The 20194-nt window shown below is 41.0% G+C and overlaps 1 protein-coding gene across 1 annotated transcript in view; it reads right to left on the bottom strand.

Moving 5' to 3' along the window:
* Window positions 1–20194, bottom strand: part of LOC126336636 (uncharacterized) — a 124044-nt gene that overhangs the window by 84238 nt on the left and 19612 nt on the right. The window lies entirely within an intron of this gene.

Below are 20194 nucleotides of genomic sequence, written 5' to 3'. Positions count from 1 at the left end.
GCTTTTCGTGTGTCGTTTTATGACACAAACTGTGAGCAACTTCACTCCCAACATCCATCTTGGCAACCACGACACCATACAGTGCGGTACATATGGGCCCACAACATGCTGTATAGAGCACTTAGGATTGGCATCACATTCTCTTCACTAGTGAGTGTCGCATATGCCTTCAACCAGACAATCGTAAGAGACGTGTTGGGAGGCAACCCAGTCGAGCTGAACCCCTTAGAGACACTGTCCAGCGAGTGCAGCAAGGTGGAGGTTCCTTGCTGTTTTGGGGTGGTATCGTGTGGGGCCACTGACGGTCATGGAAGGCACCGTAATGGCTGTACGATATGTGAATGCCATCCTCCAACCGGTAGTGCAACCATATCAGCAGCTTATTGGAGAGGATATGGCAGCTTATTGGCGAGGTATTCGTCTTTATCGATGACAATTTGCATCCCGATCATGCACATCTTGTGAATGAATTAAGGATAATGACATCGCTCGACTAGAGCGGTCAGCGTGTTCTCCAGACACGAACCCTATCGTACATTCCTGGGATAGATTTAAAAGTGCTGTTTATAGACGACGTGACCACCAACCCTTCTGAGGGAACTACGCCGAATCGCCGTTGAGGAGTGGGACAATCTGGACCAACAAATGCCTGATGAACTTGTAGATAGTATGCCACAACAAATACAGGAATGCATCAATCAAGAGAATGTGCTACTGGGTATTAGAGGTACTGGTATGTACAAAAATCTGGACCACTACTTCTGAAGGTCTTGCTGTATGTTGGTACGACATACAATGTGTGGTTTTTGTGAGCAATAAAATGGGCAGAAATGAGGTATATGTTGATCTCCATTTCAATTTTCTGTACAGGTTCCAGAACTCTCGGAACCGAGGTGATGCGAAACCTTTTTTTATGTGTGTATATGAAGTCTCCATACTCTTTGTTCAGTTCCATTGGAAACTATTACAACTGACAATGGACTAATGTGTGTGACTTCAGAAATTCTCCTGTTTGTATCACCAACTTCTTCATACCCTGCATGCCTACAAATTTAGTACAAAGTGCTTCTTGAAGTACAGAACAATAATCCCATCTGTCAACTGATATAATTTTTTGCTATTTCATTTTCAGCTATACCCTTAAATTTTTTCTGCATGGTACTATAATGCCGTTTCATTGCAAATCCGCAATACCAGTCACTTATGCAAAATGAGAATTTGCATCCTTCTCTTCTGTCATTCCCATTCATTTTTAAAGATTGTGTTGGTAGATCACTAGATTGCTTTATTTTGTGCATACAGCCACTGCATCTATTAACATCCTTTGTATTGCGAACAAACAGTGAAGGGTAATCAGTGCTGACATCACGATTCACCCGAACTCAGAGAGAGTTTTGTTGACTGAAAAAGTCACACTGCGAAGCTAAGTGAAATGTCCAACTGTTCCGGGCACTTCTGAGAAACATCAAGAAAAGCTGAGGCACAGGCCAGGTCTTGACCCGCATGTGGCCTGAACACGCTACACGTGTGAAGTTCGCCATGCCGTGACCGGCCCTGATCTAAATCTTTAGCAACACAGCTAAATCCACTCATATCTATTTCTAGCATCTGAAAGACACATCAGTTTTATGCCATATTCAGCAGGTTTATTAGCATGCATAATTTGAACTTACACCTACAATGAAAGTATCTCATCAGTGCATGAGGTACCAATGGTATAAGCAGTTTGGGAATTCTGCGCAAACTTCAAAAATAGTTCCAAAACTGCAACTGTAGGATCCATTTTCTTCCTTTCTTCTCTGCTTGCAGCATTGTCAAAGAGTAGCAATGAAGTAAGTATACTGCGACAAAGGAGCTGCCTGGATTCTGAGATCCACGCAAGGTGACAGTTCACCATCCATTCCAAGGTCTTCCTCATGCAATTAGTGAGGGCTACATTACAATAATTACTCGATGGTAGTCACTGCAGTGGGCACAGAGTATATGGTTACTAAGGACTGGTGACACTAGCAGCCCTGGCTTGGGCATCCCAGGCTCACCAGATCTGTACCTGACATACACTGGCCACGTTAACTAGGTTGTGCACTGGGAATAACCCATCATGCATGTATTGCTTATCATAATCCACAGATGTGGAGTTCGTACACCCCCCCCCCCCCCCCCCACTCCCCTCCAGAATTCAATTACACCTGTAGCAGTACTGACAGTACCAAGAATAGGTTTGTTCAGAGCTGCAACTGGTGCTGTAATGGAAGATTTTGGATGAAGAAGTATGTAGAAATAGATGCTAAAATAATGTCAGTGTGTGATCAGTTCATGAACTAGTTGCTGTAAACATCTAGACAGGTATCTCCAATTAACAGCAGTGCACAGCCTACACCTGAGGTGTAGAGGAGAGACACAATTTCATCAATTAAAACAATTGTGAGGTCTTGGATGTTGGAGGGGAGTGGGGGGTAGGAAGTGCAGTAAGAACACCCCTAAATACAATGGAGAGAGAAATATATCCTACTCTATGATATTAAACCAAAATACAACAACTAGAGACCATTATTGACTCAGAAAAGACAGGTGTAATACATGCATTAGAACAGTAACAAACTGAACAAGATAACATTGCAAAACACTGATTAATTGGTGCATGTACTTCTAAGACATAACACTGTATGTAAAATCAGCAATGTTGAATGCATGCCCAAAACTACTTGAATCAACAATAAACAAATTTAATAACCCAAAAACAAAAGTGTAAGTTTATACTGGGGTCACAGTTATGGTGAAGATAAAACTAGAACAAGTGCTACAAAAAATAAGCTTTAATGCTGAAATTATTCTAGGTGGTGATTTTAGTAAGAATTTTAATTCCTAAAAAATGATTTAAATACATACTTTCCTTGAAGATTGAAACTTGAGGAAATTAACTGCAGTTTCAATGTGAATGTAGTCGAGAAACTGCAACAACGATTAATTCAGGGCACTAGTGTCAACAGCAGTCAAGTTGAGGCATTTGTTCAGCATTTAATCTTATCTCATGTCATCTACATCTACATTCTGCAAACCACTGTGAGGTGCTTGGCAGAGAGTACGTCCCTTTGCACCAGTTATTAGGATTTCTTCCTGTTCCATTCACTTGAGGAGAGTGGGAAGAATCATTGATTGATTGTCTCTGTGTGTGAAGTAATTATTCTAATCTTACCCTCACTATCCCTATGAGAGCAATACATACAAAATTTTGGTATATTCCAAGAGACTTCATTTAAAGTCAGTTCTTGAAACTTTGTTAATAGACTTCCTCAGAACAGTTTATATCTATCTTCAAGAGTCTTCCATTTCAGTCCCTTCAGTATCTCTGTGACACTCACTCATGGATTTAATGAAGCTGTGGCCATTCGTACTGCCCTTCTCTGGATACGTTCTATACCCCTGTTAGTCATATCTGTTGCACGTCACACACGCTTGAGCAGTGTTCTAAAACTGGTCGCAAAAGTGATTTGTGTGCAATTCGTAGACTGATTGCAGTTCCCCAAGGTTCTACCAATGAACCAGCTTTACCCACGACTGAATAAATGTGATCATTCCATTTCATATCCCTACAAATTGTTTCATCCATGTATTCATATGAGTTGGCCAATTCCAACAGTGGCTCATTCATATTATAGTCATAGGACACTATGTTTTTTCTATTTAGTGAATTGCAAAATTTTACATTTCTGAACAGTTGGTGTAAGTTGCCAATCTCTGCACCACTTTGAAATCTTATCAAGATGTGACTGAATATTTATGCAGCTTCTTTCACATAGTAATACTTATAGATAACAGCATCATCTGCAAAAAGACTGATTTTGCTATTAATACTGTCTGCAGAGTCATTAATATACAACATGAACAGCAAGGATCCCAACACACCTGAAGTTACTCCATCCACAATAACATGCTTTGTCCTCCCTACCTAAAAGTACTCAATCCAATCACTAATTACACTTGATAATCCATATGATTGTACTTTAGACAATAAATGTAGATGTGATAGTGAGTCAAGTGCTTTTCGGAAATCAAGAAGTATGACATCTCCCTGATTTCCTTGATCCAAAGCTTCCACTATGTTATGTGAGAAAAGTGCAAGTTGGGTTTCTCATGATTGATGTTTTCGAAATTCATGCTGGTTGGCATTGAGAAGGTCATGCTGTTCAAGATACCTCATTTGAGCCCAGAATATGTTCTAAGATTCTGCAACAAACTGATTTCAAGGGTATTGGACGGCACTTTTGTGGGCCACTTCTACTATGCCAACTGAAGTGGCACAGTGGTTTGCACAGTGGACTTGTATTCTGGAGGGCGATGGTTCAAACCTGTATCTGACCATCCTAATTTAGGTTTTCCATTATTTCCCTGGATTGCTTTAGGCAAATACCAGGATGGCTCCTTTGCAATGGCACAGCTGACTGCCTTCCCCATTCTTTCCTACTCTTATGGGATCAATGACGTCTCTGTTTAGTACCCTCCCACAAATCAACCAACCAACCAACTTCTACTACCCTTCTTGTAGATGTTTGTGACCTGTTCCTTTTTCCAATAACTGGGCAGGGTTTTTTGTTTGAGGGATCTATGATAGATTACAGTTACAAGCTTATCTGAGCACTTACAGTCTAACTGTTTAAACAGGACCAAATAATAAATACAAAAAGGAAATAAACAAAAAAGACATATCCAAATGGCATCTTGCCATAGATGCTTGAAACAAATTTAGTGAAGTCCTTAAACATAATCCATGGACAGTGATGATGAGAAACACATCAAATTGAACAACTTTCTGGACATATTTTTTGCCAAATTTAATTTGTACTTCCTGCAATAATTTGATAATTTTGCAAAACTACCAGCAAATAATGGGCCAGAGACTGAATAAGGATATCAGCAGCAAATTTTCAGCTACTGCAGGAATGTGCTCAACAAAATTGCAATCCTCTTTTCTTCAAATATGGAGGTGATGAAATTTCAACAATGCTAGCTACTCAATATGGGGAGATGTTAGAAAAACAACTTAACAAATATCAGACAAAGATCCTGTGACAAGTGGCAATGCTTGTCTCAGCAGTGTGTGCTTCTGATTCAATACACACAGTTTGTTATAGCAAATACCCACGTACTATAAACAAGTTCCAGAAACTTCCAGAGATCATGAATGTTAAAACCTGTAGAAGGTGGAAATCAACCTGGTAACATTCATGTCACTAGCCTATGACTACAGTCACTATACTACAGTGAATGAAGCACAGCATGTGGCACTGTTGCACCACCTTCCAAAACTGACCCACTATTTTGGAGTGATCAGGAACTTCCTGGATCCAGATTTAGTCAATGGTCATTTTTATGTTGGCACTGGCAGATCCTTGTGTTGTTGTCATGTCACAGCTTCATGGTCACTGTGGCATTCACCTGGTGGTATTTTCAGTCAGCTGCCAGGATTATCATCCATGCTCGTGTGTACCTTGTCCGGGAAGGCTTATCATCGATCCGCTCTTATGGTCTATGATGGAGCTCCATGTGAAGAACACAGACAATGCCTCTGTCTGCATGTTTGTCTCCCCAATGCAGGATCCTTAAACCTTCACTTCACTTGTTATTGATAAGCAACACAGGATTAAATACAGATCAAAGTAGAGCTTTAATCATTTCACTGATAGTGCAATCTCCTGAACTGGTTTAAAAATGAGTACTAGGTCACCTTGTTCGTGATATACAGGTCAGTGTTTGACGTAATCTTCTTCACAGTTCTTATCCACTTCAGTCAATGTCAGTAAATACACCATCTGTTGATGAGCTTTTTTATGTAATCATCCTGAGCATTATCGGGTTGAAATGGGTGCTAAATATCCAATTTTCAGCCACTTGATCATAGAACAGGAAAATAAGGCATGCAATTTGCAGTCTATTTTGTTGTGTTACATGTGTGTGTGTGTGTGTGTGTGTGTGTGTGTGTGTGTGTGTGTGTGTGTGTGTGTGTCACAATAGGCAGTATCATACACACCAGTCTCTCTGTTCTTTGATGACACTGAATATGTTTTATGCAATAAAAGTGGTGATTTCTAGAGCTTCATCCTTAAGTACAGCTTCAGTGACTCCGAAGCATGTGAGGTGCACACTATTATCCGTTTTTTCTTAGTTGGTGACTTGGGAAACCTCCCCGAGATGTCTATTCAAATCTAGTGAAATGGAGCAACAGCAGGAGGGATTGGTACCAGATGTCCTGGGGGATCTAAATGTGTGCTCCAGTAATTTGGGTTCTCATTTGACAGCTTCCTTCTACTCTAAAGCACCTACGGTCTTTCGTAGTGTTGGATTCCCCTTTGTTCAGCTGCAATATTTGTTAGTGGAGTGATGAGTGGGATGTTGTCAGTGTTGTTATGTTTTTCCAATGGATACTGTGTGTGTGTATGGGGGAGTGTTTGCACTTCTATCCATTTTTAGGGTCCGGTAGGTATCAAGTTGAAATTTAAATACTGAGGTCTCCATTGTCAGTATAAGTAATTTAAGCTTTTAAGTGAATGCAGTCAATAGATACTGCCATATATGTCATATATTTTGATATTTGCAAACTCAGTCATCAAAACCTAGATATGAACTATCTAGATACATGTCAAGGCCAGTGGTCTAGCAGTAAAGTAGGTGCCTGGACACCGAGAGATCGCAGGATTGAATTTGGTTTGTATCACGGATTTTTCAGTCTTCATTCTAACCTTCACCTCTCAATGATGTGAGGAGATGCCAGAAATAACACTTGGAGTCCACATTAAATTGTAGGTCCCCTTTTCCTTGTTGGATAAATGGAGTAGGTTAGGGACACGCAAGTCGCCGAAGTGGCGGCCAATAGAAAGACTTGCACCAAGCCATTGAGCTACACAAAATTATCATCGGCATTATAATCTATATACATAATTAAATTTATATGGAACCCTCAGAGCACAAGTCCTATTGGCAGTAAGCTGGTTTTTCATACTATTATGACACCCCCCCCCCCCTTTCCTCCATGAACCATGGACCTTGTCGTTGGTGGGAAGACGTACGTGCCTTCGTGATACAGATAGCTGTACCTTAGGAGCTATCATAATGGAGGGGTGACTGCTGAAAGGCCAGACAAACATGTGGTTCCTCAAGAGCGGCAACAGCTTTTTCAGCAGTTGCAGGGGCAACAGTCTGGATGATTGATTGATCTGGCCTGTAACATTAACCATAACAGCCTTCCTGTGCTGATACTGTGAACAGCTGAAAGCAAGGAGAAACTACAGCCATAATTTTCCCGAGGGCATGCAGCTTTACCGTATGGTTAAATGATGATGGCATCCTCTTGGGTAAAATATTCCTGAGGTGAAATACTCCCCCATTCAGATCTCTGGACAGACTCTGCTCAGGATGTCGTCGTTATCAGGTGACACAAAACTGGCACTCTATAGATCAAAGTGTGGAATGTCAGATCCCTTAATTGGGTACGTAGGTTAGAAAATTTAAAAAGAGAAATGGACAGATGGATTTTAGATATAGAAGGAATTAGTGAAGTTCAGTGGCAGGAGGCACATGACTTCTGGTCAGATGAATACAGGGTTATAAACACAAAATCAAATAAGGATAATGAAGGAGTAGGTTTAATAATGAATAAAAAAATAGAAGTGCAGATGAGCTACTACGAACAGCATAATGAATGCATTATTGTAGCCAAGATAGACATGAAGCTCACGCCTACCACAGTAGTAAAAGTTTATACGCCAACTAGCTCCATAGATGACGAAGAGATTGAAGAAATGTATTATGAGATTAAAGAAATTACTCAAATAATGCAGTAGTTACTTGGAGATGAAGAAGCTTGTGCAGGATAGAGTAGCATGGAGAGACGCATCAAACCAGTCTCTGGACTGACGACCACAACAACTACATGACACCATAGTCCAGAAGTTTCATTGGTCATCTTGCCAATCATTCTGCTGCACCCTTCAGGTTAGTCAATCATGAAGACTGGTAGTCACTCATAACAGTGACCAGTCTGCCCTGTAACCAGGGCAGGAAGTTACTTCATTCTTCATTGCTCAGAAGGGTGCAAGCCTCATTTCCAAAATTTAAAGGTAACCTCATATTCTTCTGCCTACAGGTTACTTATATTCATACAAGTTAATCCCTTCGTACTATTCAAAATAGGCTCCTATCCCTTGTTCAAATAAAATATGCTACTTACGCATACCCTACCAACCACCACTGCCATCTGCTGGGCAGCAGATGTTCATTTAAAGGTTCTTGGACATGAGTGTGGACTTCACCATCACCTGTGCTGCTCCATATCACCATTCCCTCTAGCACTGTGAGCAATGCAGTATCACACGGCCCCCGAGTAGTGGCCCTGACAAGAGGAAACCCCAGAATGAGATTTTCACTCTGCAGCAGAGTGTGCACTGATATGAAACTTCCTGGCAGATTAAAACTGTGTGCCCGACCGAGACTCGAACTCGGGACCTTTGCCTTTCGCGGGCAAGTGCTCTACCATCTGAGCTACCGAAGCACGTCGTGCTTCGGTAGCTCAGATGGTAGAGCACTTGCCCGCGAAAGGCAAAGGTCCCGAGTTCGAGTCTTGGTCGGGCACACAGTTTTAATCTGCCAGGAAGTTTCATAAGAGGAAACCCAATTGTCTTCATCTGGCACCTAGCAGTGCAGTGTAAGAAGCACATCATGAGATCAGAAGTGGATGGTATGTTGGACAGACCAAACATTGTAACTTTATACTGTCCATGGTGTTATCAGTTCGTAGCAATGTGTGTACATTTTTAGTGACTGTTCAGCTGCAGGTAACGGACTCAGACAAACCATCTGTCATCTTTTTTCCTTTATGAGAAATACAGGGCAGAACCGAGGACTCTGCCATTTACTGTCATTATCTTGCAGTATACTCTCCACTTCCATCTAAATTATCAGTCATTCAGCGGAAGGCACATTAAATGAGCACCCAAACTTATTTTATTTATTTTTCTGGGGGTGGGGATCACTTGTGATCTGATCTATCTCATCTCCACTCCAGGGCTTGAACGAACCTGAAAATTGACACAGAATGGTCAACTCTTACCAGTGTTGTTCCTCGGTCAAGCCAGGGCCTATTGCAAGCAGGATAGCAGAGCCCTCTGATGGCAGAGTAGCTATATTCTCCACTGATGGCAGTGCTGACCTTCCTGGATAGTTTGGCTTTCCCATGCACATAGCCTTGACAACTTGAGGCTGTTCATGGCATTTGGTGACTCAGAGCTCTCCTTGACCACTCACTAGCTTACAGATCTCTTTCCTGAGGCAGAGTACCTTCTTTCATTCTAGTAGGTTTCACAGTTTTAATGAGAGTCCAGACTTGACTAGAACTTGTTTTATTGTTACAATGGGATAAGTGTGTCTTCAATGCTAAATGATCGGCCAGAGCAATTTTGTTGCATGAACTTGCTGCAGTAGCTTTCTCAATGAGCAGCTCCAATCTTCCACAGCCTGACTGCTTGAGATGTCTGGAAGAAGCCTCACCCAGTAACAAGATCATGACAATATTGTGGGAAAACTACAAATTCAGAATACTGTCTCTGTCATTGATTATATTATTATCCTTAGAACAGTTGCTGCAGGTGGATCTATTTGCCATTAGCAACTTCAGGCCAAATAGCCTTCAAACCTCTGAACATAGTCTTCTTCAGTTAGCAATAATAGTCATACCGTATCACAGATGATGATGCCTTGGATGTGATTAGCTGTTCGTTGACGGTTACGTCAATGTGATTCTCCAACATCTTGACAATTGTTGTGCACTGAATTTTGTCATCAGCAGCAGCTTTACCTACCTAGATGGTTGCTATTTTTAGTTTCCTTCATTTTTGCATCTGGTATGGGGGTACAGAATTTAGCTAAACTAAGTTCATGATAGACTTGCAAAATTCATTGTTTACAAGTGAGCAGGGATATCTCCAACTAATTTTATTATAATTTCTATGGTAATTAACAAGTCCCCAAAGATGTTTGTATGTAGCTGATATCCTATACAGGGTGTTACAAAAAGGTACGGCCAAACTTTCAGGAAACATTCCTCACACACAAAGAAAGAAAATATGTTATGTGGAAATGTGTCCAGAAACGCTTACTTTCCATGTTAGAGCTCATTTTATTACTTCTCTTCAAATCACATTAATCATGGAATGGAAACACACAGCAACAGAACGTACCAGCGTGACTTCAAACACTTGGTTACAGGAAATGTTCAAAATGTCCTCCATTAGCGAGGATATATGCATCCACCCTCCGTCGCAAGGAATCCCTGATGCGCTGATGCAGCCCTGGAGAATGGTGTATTGTATCACAGGCATCCACAATACGAGCACGAAGAGTCTCTACATTTGGTACCGGGGTTGCATAGACAAGAGCTTTCAAATGCCCCCATAAATGAAAGTCAAGAGGGTTGAGGACAGGAGAGCGTGGAGGCCATGGAATTGGTCCGCCTCTACCAATCCATCAGTCACCGAATCTGTTGTTGAGAAGCGTACGAACACTTCGAATGAAATGTGCAGGAGCTCCATCGTGCATGAACCACATGTTGTGTTGTACTTGTAAAGGCACATGTTCTAGCAGCACAGGTAGAGTGTCCCGTATGATATCATGGCGGTGAATCGAGGAAGTACAGTACATACTGACGAAAATAAATTGAGCTCTAACGTGGAAATTAAGCGTTTCCGGACACATGTCCACGTAACATCTTTTCTTTATTTGTGTGTGAGTAATGTTTCCTGAAAGTTTGGCCGTACCTTTTTGTAACAGCCTGTATATGTTCAAATATTTATTTTATATTTTATTATTTGTTTGAGGTACTCCTAAGGCAGCATGTGGCAGATGTTTGTCAGTGGACGTCCCTATGTAACAGCAGGTGCTGCATGGAGCTGCAAATGCCATACGGGTTGTCCAGGAGGGCCTCAGAATACGGCTTGTTATGGATGACAAAGATAATAAAAGCTTTAGTTTCAGTTTCCGCCTAGTCTCTGCCTTGTTGTCCAAACAAGACGCAGCCAGGGCAAAAGCACCGGAGACACAAAGATGCTAGCTAGTGCCTGTGCCAAGGGGGGATGCTGAGGATGAAGATATAGACTTCGCCTTGGCCAACTGCCAGCCAAGCGCAATCTGCCAATGGCCAGACAACAATGGACAGAAGCCTAATAGGAAGACAAAAGAGCAGCTCTCATCTATTTGGTTATAGATCATTGTACAGGGCTCACAGACAGTGAACTCTTAGAAGTGAACAGACAGTAGTTGTAAATTGCATTTGCTGTGTACTGGGAAGTTTACGCACGATTATTTGCACTTAGCCGTTGAGGGCTTTTTGTGTGTTATATTACATGCAGTGTTGCAGACTTCATTATTCAACAAGTCAAAAAAGTAAAACTTTTTAACTCATTTGTGAGGCTTGGGGTATACTAATTTGTAGGAGTGTTGTAGAACCTTCAGTCTCCTATCCTGTCACCTGACCCTGGGGCATAGCTGTGTAATAGTGGCAGGGAGAAATTGTCTCAGTGGTGTACTGCACCAGAAGCCGTTCATGAACTCACAAACTCAGCCTATCATAACAACAGTGGTACTCGGCCTCCACAGCAGTAGGGACGAAGCCTTCACAAAACTGGTAATGAGGGTTTGAAAAAGAACCTTCTCAAGACAGATATTTGTAATTATATCCATAATAAAAGTTAATATTCATTTGTACTGTTTAAGATTGTTTGGAAGAAAAGAATATTTAATTAAAATTAAAAGTGAAACAATATATGCCAGAATTGGTGCCACCTTATACTGGAATCTCTGCACAGCAAAATGGAGCATTGGAGAATAAGCTCAATCACACTGCAGTGATGGGCTTCATACTGAAGGGTGGCTTTAACCCTCTTCTGATGCCCAGCAGATATAGAAATGTCCTGTAAGCAAACAGCAGGCCCAGGACATTCACTGTGGAAAAATACTGAATCTGTAAATGTCAATTTTTCTGGATGACAATCAAATATGCAGGGAGGCTGTTTGCGTTACTGACTGTGAGACCCTTGGTTGCTGTCTGGCAGTTTTAATGTAAGTCCAGGTTTCCAACTCTGTTCTTCACTTTTAATATGGCTTGTACAGATTGATGCTAATGATTTTCAAATCACTCCTATGCTACCTTCTCCCATGTGGGTTCAAAATTTGATGCAGCTGCTCCCCATCTTATGGATTTGACAATAACAGATGTTTTAAACCCATGTATTTTCCCTTACTATTTGACGTGTTAGCCATACAAGGTCTTCATGGTCTTCAGCAGCTATACCATCCACACAACATTCAAAAGATCTTTTCACAACCACTATTCTGATGTGCTGGCACCACTGGATGATGTATTTTGCTGTGGTGACGAATTTTAACCCTAGGATGGATGGTGTTGAAAATATTCTTTTTTTATATACCCATCTTCTGGAAGTGACTTTATTTGTTTGAAATTTATTGAGATAATGAAATGTTCTTAAGTATTACTAGAAGAATATGGTGGGCCTTAGTAATATTTTTTTATTTTTTAGATAAAGAACACTCAGAGTTTATTTTTATCAGTTACAGTCGCTCATGTACAACACATGCAAGTAATTGTATTAATGCACTTATAAATTGCAGTGCTACGTGTCATAAGAGTTATTACATACAATTCCTTACATTACATACCCTTATAGCCCACAATATAGTAATTATAAGCTATATTTTCACAAACAATTAAGTGTTTTCCATAAAATTCTGCATTTTTCTTAGTTTAAAACATTGGCAAACGAGAAGCACAAAGAATGCCACTATGTTCTTTACACATTTTTTACAGTTCATAGATATCATCGTGCCTTTCCTATGTTTGTTACCATATTTGCATCATTTTCTCTTTCTTGGTGTGGCTAATTGGCTCAGTGATAAGAAATCTTCTTGCACACCACATTTATGTCTGGCATCAGCTGCTTTCTTTGAGAGATTAGAGATCTGAATTCAGAGCTACAATGGTGGTCTTACAATTTCCTCTACTAAATCTCTGGGAACAAATTCTTTCCATCGTTTCTTCCACTATGGTATGTCAGATGGTGGTCAGAAAATAAAATATCATTTTTCATCACTGCAAGATCCTTCATATTCATCCAAAATGCAAATGGCCATCTCATCGTTTGTTTCTTGGTGGTGTAAGAGCGAACCTTGTGATCCATTTGATCTACTCTACCCTTAGTGGAGTTATAGAACTTTATTATATCTGGTTTATTCATTGCCTGAGTTTGATTTTGACATTTTTGTAGTGATGCACTGTGCTACTAAGAATTGTGACTGCACCTCTATAGGTAAATAATGAGGAATGCATTGCTGTTGAAGTGGACAGTTCTGCCTCATTAGGGATTGCTGGTTTATTTTGTTTGATTGCCCCTGCCACAGTAATTTGTTTCTGAAGCATCTCTTCTGTCAGCTGAATACTAGTGATGTTAAGAGTAATGTTCCTGGATGATTCTCCTTTGCTTTTAGAAAGGGCTTTCACCACATTCAATGCCAAATTTTTCTGAACAGGTTCATGCATCTTCCTTCCTGTGCACATAATTCCATCTTAAGCATATGCAGATGTAGCATCACATAACCAAAATATCTTTACGCCATACTTCAAGGGTTTAGTGGATGTATATTAGATAAAGCCGCACCTTCCATGGAATGGGAGTAACTGATCATCAACTTGTGATATACCTTTTGCATTTCTTACTTTGATGTTTTCATCCTCTTTAAAAGCAAAGAGAAAAGATGAGGTGGTAGTAGCCCAGCGTAGAGCCTGTGCCTACCGTCAGGTATTTTTGACTTTCAGATGTTAAAAAAAAGAGCAGTTTTTGTTCTTGTACGAGTTGTTGGAAGGAAGGTTTCGCTCAGTGAGTGAACGAGTGAGAACCGCCATTTTTTAATGAGTAATTGCAGACCGCCATTGTGTGTATTTTCTATGTGCATCGAACAGAAATATAGTAGTGTTTTATTAACAGAATATTTGTGAGAGTTATTATTATTTCAAGTAGTAATGCAATAAGAAGAACGGAAGCCCACCTGTGTACTTCGGAAAATTTACGAAGATCCGAATATAACAACGCGGCCACAGTCAAGGAGATGGCGATCGGACATAATATTAATAATTGGTACGCATAAAATACTATGAAGACGATTCATTTATATAAATATAAACTAAAATGATTCCTTTCCCGTTACAGGCAATGCCTAGCTTATTGTGCTTGTCCTTCATGCCAAAGAATTAATCTCTTTAATTCATCTATTTTAAAAAAGCCACACATTCCAACATTTTATTATCATTCATTCCCTATCCTATTATATTATCATTTTATTATATTATAAACTGTGAGTGAATCATTAGGAATCATTCTGTTCTAAACTTGTCGAGAAACAATTCCAGTACACAGCAAACAGCTGCAGACTGAGCTTCACATGTGCACCAAACATTGAATCTTATTATTCTCCTTATATCCTCAAATCTATTTACTGACAATGAGGCCTTATATGTAGGATTTGCTTTTTCACCCATGCATAATTATCTTACAGGCATATCCCAGCTCTTCTCAACACCAGCAAGTAGTGAAAGACCAAGAAAACTTTCCATCTCAACAAGTGAAATGTTTTTCCAAGTTTCACCAGCTAAAGCAGCCATTCTTCTGCCTTCTACATTTGTGCAATTGGTGACTTCATGTACTATTTTGCTGAAGAGGAAACAGTACAGGCACCCTTAAGTTTACAAATTTTCAATTCATGGGCTGGATCGACTGCCTTCTTTATGTTATTGTGAATAGGCGAATAAGAAGTTGAAGGAGGATCTGAATTCCAAATGGCTCCATTGTGATTAATGTAATGTGTATTGTCATCTCTGAGTAGCCAATGTAAACCTTCATTTTCAGACACTGATGAAGTAATATTATCTGAAGTACTGTAATCTTCCCGAACATTTTGAGTCACTATTTCTGTCTTTAACGATGCTTCCTTCTTTGAAAAATCAGCTTCTTCATATCACTGAGTGACAAAACTTTCAAAATTAGCTGCATTTGCACATGCTGACTCTTGTTTTTCTTGACAGAGCCATAGCAAAAGGTGTGTCACTCGAACCACACTTGATACAATATGTAACTCACCACGAGAGTGAACCAGAATCAGCACAGAACAACAACACTGTACAACAATAAAACATGTGACAAGGACTGTCTCTACTACAATTACTCCTGAATTAAAGGAAGTGCTGTGCTTTACAGACATCCTCTTCCATGCCCTCTGTTAAGTGTGAAACTTTGTTGGCTTCCATCACATTCAATTGACAACTTTACAACACTATATGACTGTTGTCTCCTCCTGGCATTGGCCTCTGTGCTCCAGTTCTTCATTTATGTGGCCAGGTTGTTGGATTGTAACCGAATTCCTACTTCATTTCCAGCTGAAATCTGTCCCAACTATTGAGCTTTTCCTTATTCTCTGTACCATCCAAGTAAAAGCAGATGTCAAGACGTCATGCTGGATGCCAAAAGTGCACCTGACTCATTGATGCTTTTGTATCCATTGGTACCTAGGCAATGCAGATCAGAGGAATCTATTTATTGTTCTCAGGATGCTATCCAAGAAGGCAAAGGCTGTTACACAGCCTTATTGGAGCCACTCTGTTAGTTATGTAACAGATGTGGTGTCTCCACCTGATTATTTCACGCAGAACCCAGAACTAAAAATTAATGAAACCAGGGTCATCATCAACAACAATTAACACTTCACACAAACTATTTTTACTGCATAAACAAAGAGTTGAAATGTTTATCATTGTAGAATAGTGATTTCCATTATTCCATAAATAAGAAAGTCACAGAATCTTCCAGAAATCACAAATTTTAAGTTATAAATAATGCAGGTGCTGAAACTTCCTTACAGATAAAAACTGTGTGCCAGACCAAGACCCGAACTCTGGACCCTTGCCTTTGAAAGGAACAGCATTGGTCCCGAGTTTACGTCTTGGCCTGGCACACATTTTAACCTGCCAAGAAGCTTCTCATCAGTACACACTCTCCTGCAGAGCAAAATTTCCTTCCGCACTTCAGGTACTGGTAATCAAACTGGTAACTTACAGGTCACTTGTCACCAAGGTGGACATTGCACAACCCGTAACAATACAGGGCAGCCACAAATTCTCAATCCGTTTCTAAGAAATCATGGGTGCATCTACATAATGCATAATTATGTGATCATGTGGCATGTTGTTTCATTTGGAGGATAATTGAGAAGAATGCCCACAACAGAAAAATGTGTGGCAGCTGTTAGTGCTTGATTGCACTGTTTATCTTATCTGGTGATCCAACAGGATACATACACCCTTCATTTTTGCGGAGGAGACAATTACAGCCTGGAAACATTTACATTTATATGCTGGAGACATTTCTGGAACCACAGTTTCAGCAAGAAGGCATTGCTACTGTTCCAACAAAATGGAGCACCCCTTCATTTTGTGCTCGCTATAGGGAAGTATCTAAATTGAAGATTCACCAGCAGATTGATACACAGAGGTTCAACAAGACTGTGACCATCATGTCCGTCTCATTTCACACCCTTTAATTTCTTCATCGGGGGAGGGGGGTGGCATGCAAAATCTACAGTGTAAAAAAAAGGTAAATGGTATTCAGGATCAAAGGGCTCGAATCTGGGATCCAGCATCAGCTATTTCACAGGATATGTTTCAGGACATACTCAGGTCTGCTCTTCAACAATGGGGGCAATGCTTCAAAGTGCACAGTGGCCATGTTGAAGTATGATGAAAGTGTATGCCTAGATTGACAACAAACATACGTGCGCATTATGTAAATACATTATTTCTTAGAAATAGATCACAACTATGACTACCCTGTATATTCTAAGTAGTAGTGCAGAGGTTACTTTGTAGGTCTCTGTAGCTAACTTTAAGTGATGAACACAGACATAGTATTTTCATATTGTCTGCACAATGGATCTGTAACTGACAACTATAGTAGGTGGAACCTTAAAGGTCTTTTGTAAAACTATAACAGCATGACCCGCATGGCACTGATAAATTATAGAACATAAGTTCTCAGTGGCCTCAACACAGAGCTTTCAAGACTTTATTGCTACCATTATGTATTTCAACAGTTACATCATCATAAAAAGAGTAATTTTTTCTACCATTATTTCAGACTACTATTTACAATAGGCTAGTGCTTATCAAACATTTTCAAATATGATCACTAACAAATGACATGAGACAGTAAAAACCACAGCTTGTAAAATGAATGCAGGAACAGTATTAATTAAAATTTGTTCTGAGTCTGCAATGAAAAATTACTGCAACTTGCAATCAAGGTGTTCTCTAACTAGTTCCTCATTGTTTTGCAAGTCTAATGTTCAGTTTCCGACTCAGCCATAATAACAAAAACCTCTTTATTTCCAAAAAGATATTTCTTGTGGATTCCTTTGCAGAAATAAATATGCTTAACATCAGCTTGACTGTATCTTCTGTGACAAGGAAATGACTAGGAACATCACAGATGTCAAGGCATTACCATTTAAGGCCTTGGATGGTACCCATCAACTGCTAATGGTTAGTTGGTTGGTTTGTTGGAGGGGAGAGGGAGGGGGGAGGCAAGAGGGGACCAACATTGAGGTTTTCAGTCTCATGATCCACAGTGGCAGGAACTAAGGGAGGAACAACACCAACGAGACAGTCCAGCCAATGGGAAAGGAAAACAGGTAAACATAGGAAGACAGGAAAAGTAAAGAAAAGGAGGGGAGGAGGGGGTGAGAGCAGCGGGCCACACAGAAACTACACACAACATGGCACTGGCACTGTTGCCGACCCAACCTGATACCAACACCATACCATACTAAGGTTGTGACACAGTGAGGACAACAAGAAGGCACAAGAAAAGGGGGACAAAATGGCACATAAGATCACACAAAACACTGGAAAAGGATATAGGATCAACAATGCTCAATGCTAACCGAGGGACTTCAATTCCAGTACTTAAATCTGGGAGGACAAATCACTTTCGCAAAGAAAACTGAGGGTGGATGTAAAATGCCAGCGTCATCCGCTAACACCTGTGGCAAGGAGAGTGGGAGAGTGTATTAGTGCGAAGGACTGAAAGGTGGGGACAGTCCTGCAAACTATGGATCACTGTGAGGGGGGGGCGCACTACAAAAGTGAATGGGGAGGGGGGGCAGCTCTTTATGGAACATAAGGCTATAGATCAACCTGGTATGGCCAATACAAAGACAACAGGGTTGGTAGATTCCCACTTGAGACACGGAAGGAACAATACCGCATGGTGGGAGTCCCTTCAATCACATGAAGTTTATTAGAAAGGGTATTTGGGGAGGGGGGGTGAGGTGACCCCCCAAAGAGTCTGCCCACAAGTGAGAAAAAGGGGGTCACGGAGAACAGGAATGGGTGGCTGGCCTCCGCACCTTCACCCCCCCAGCCAGATGATCAACGAGTCATTATGCGGGATACACAGGTAGCCAGGAACCTAAAGGTAGTCAACAGAACATGTAGCACAGTCGAAATTGGCAAGCAGCTCATTGATGACAGAGATCAACAGGTGGAGGTAAAAATGCTGGACGGTAGCCTGAAGGCCACTCTTTGAGCCCATACATAACAAAACTTGGATGAGAGAAGAGTATTTAATAAAACGTAGGGCCCCGTAAATGGTTATCAATTCAGCAGTAAATTCATCACATGTGACAAGGAAGAGATGGTGTCCTATGTCAACAGAAGACAACAAGTTTTATCTCACACGCTTGGTGGATTTACAACCATAAGAGTTGGGGAAAAAAAAAGACACTCAAAACCAACCCAATAGATCCCGAAAGTGTCATTAAAGGGGATGGAACAAACTACAGAACACCAATGGAGCAATGGAGGCCTGAGGAACTAACCAAGAGCATAGCATAGGAAACCAGGAGCTGGGACCACCGAACTGAAAGTGGAGGTATCCCAGTGTCAAGCAGATTATCGATAGGGTTAGTGCAAAAGGCACCAGTGGCCAAACAGATATCATGATGGTGGACCAGGTCATGGAGGAGCACTGTGGGAGGAGCAGATGAACCAGAAACTTCACAATCATAGTCCAGAAAGAAAACAAAGGTGAAGAAGAATCTAACAATCTGCCCTGCGTCCCAAGAGATGTGGGCTAGGAAGTGAAGGACACTGAGTTATTGAGTTTATGGAAACAGCCAATCTCCAGATGGTGGGTAAGGGGCAACCTTGGTGTAAATAGACAGAGGGGGAGGGGGGGGGGGGGGAGAGAGAATCTGTTGCTCTGCAGAGGCCACCAAGTGGAAACTAGCCCAGGTACAGAGACCATCCACATACAGAGCAGAATGATCAACAATCCAACACAGGCCATGAGTCCACTAACAGTGATAAGGAAAATGACAATATGGAACCCTGTGTGAAACCACTCTCTCGAGTCCATGGAGAGCTGAAAATGGTGCAGAGTTGATGGCATGTTGTAGGCCTTGCAGAGACCAAAGAAAACTGCAACAAGATGGCGATGTTGATACAAGGCCTGCTGAACTGCATTTTCTGACTGAAGCAGATGATCAGTCGGAGACCATCCCTCCCAAAAGCTGAAATGGTAAGGAGACAAAAGGTCCCAAGTTTCAAGGACCCAAACGGCCAATGAGCCACCATCAGTCCAAATAACTTGCAGGGAGTACTAGTCAGACTGACTGGCCGACAACTTTCAATGGATGATGGATCATTACCAGGCTTAAGGACAGGAACTACAATACTGTCCCTCCATCGAGGAGGGAAAACACCTTGAAGCTTTATACAGTTGAACACCTGGAGGAGGTATTGTTGTTGTTGAGGAGAAGAGGAGGAGGAAGAGGAGATTAGTGTTTAACATCCTGTCGACAATGAGGTCATTAGCAACAGAGCACCAGCTTGAATTAGGGAAGGATGGAGAAGAAAAGCGGCCATGCCCTTTTGAAGGAACCATTCTGGAATTTGTCTTAAGCGATTTAGGGAAATCGTGGAAAACGTAAATCGAGAAGCCAGATGTGAGTTTGAACGGTCGTTCCCACAAATGCAAGGCCAGTCGGTGTCATCGGGGAGAACTGAGGTGTTGAAGCAGTTGGTATT

The sequence above is a fragment of the Schistocerca gregaria genome, chromosome 2, assembly GCF_023897955.1.
Source record: "Schistocerca gregaria isolate iqSchGreg1 chromosome 2, iqSchGreg1.2, whole genome shotgun sequence".
NCBI classification, from domain to species: domain Eukaryota; kingdom Metazoa; phylum Arthropoda; class Insecta; order Orthoptera; family Acrididae; genus Schistocerca; species Schistocerca gregaria.
The sequence above is the reverse complement of the archived record's forward strand: the minus strand, read 5'-3'. Positions and strand labels throughout refer to the sequence as shown.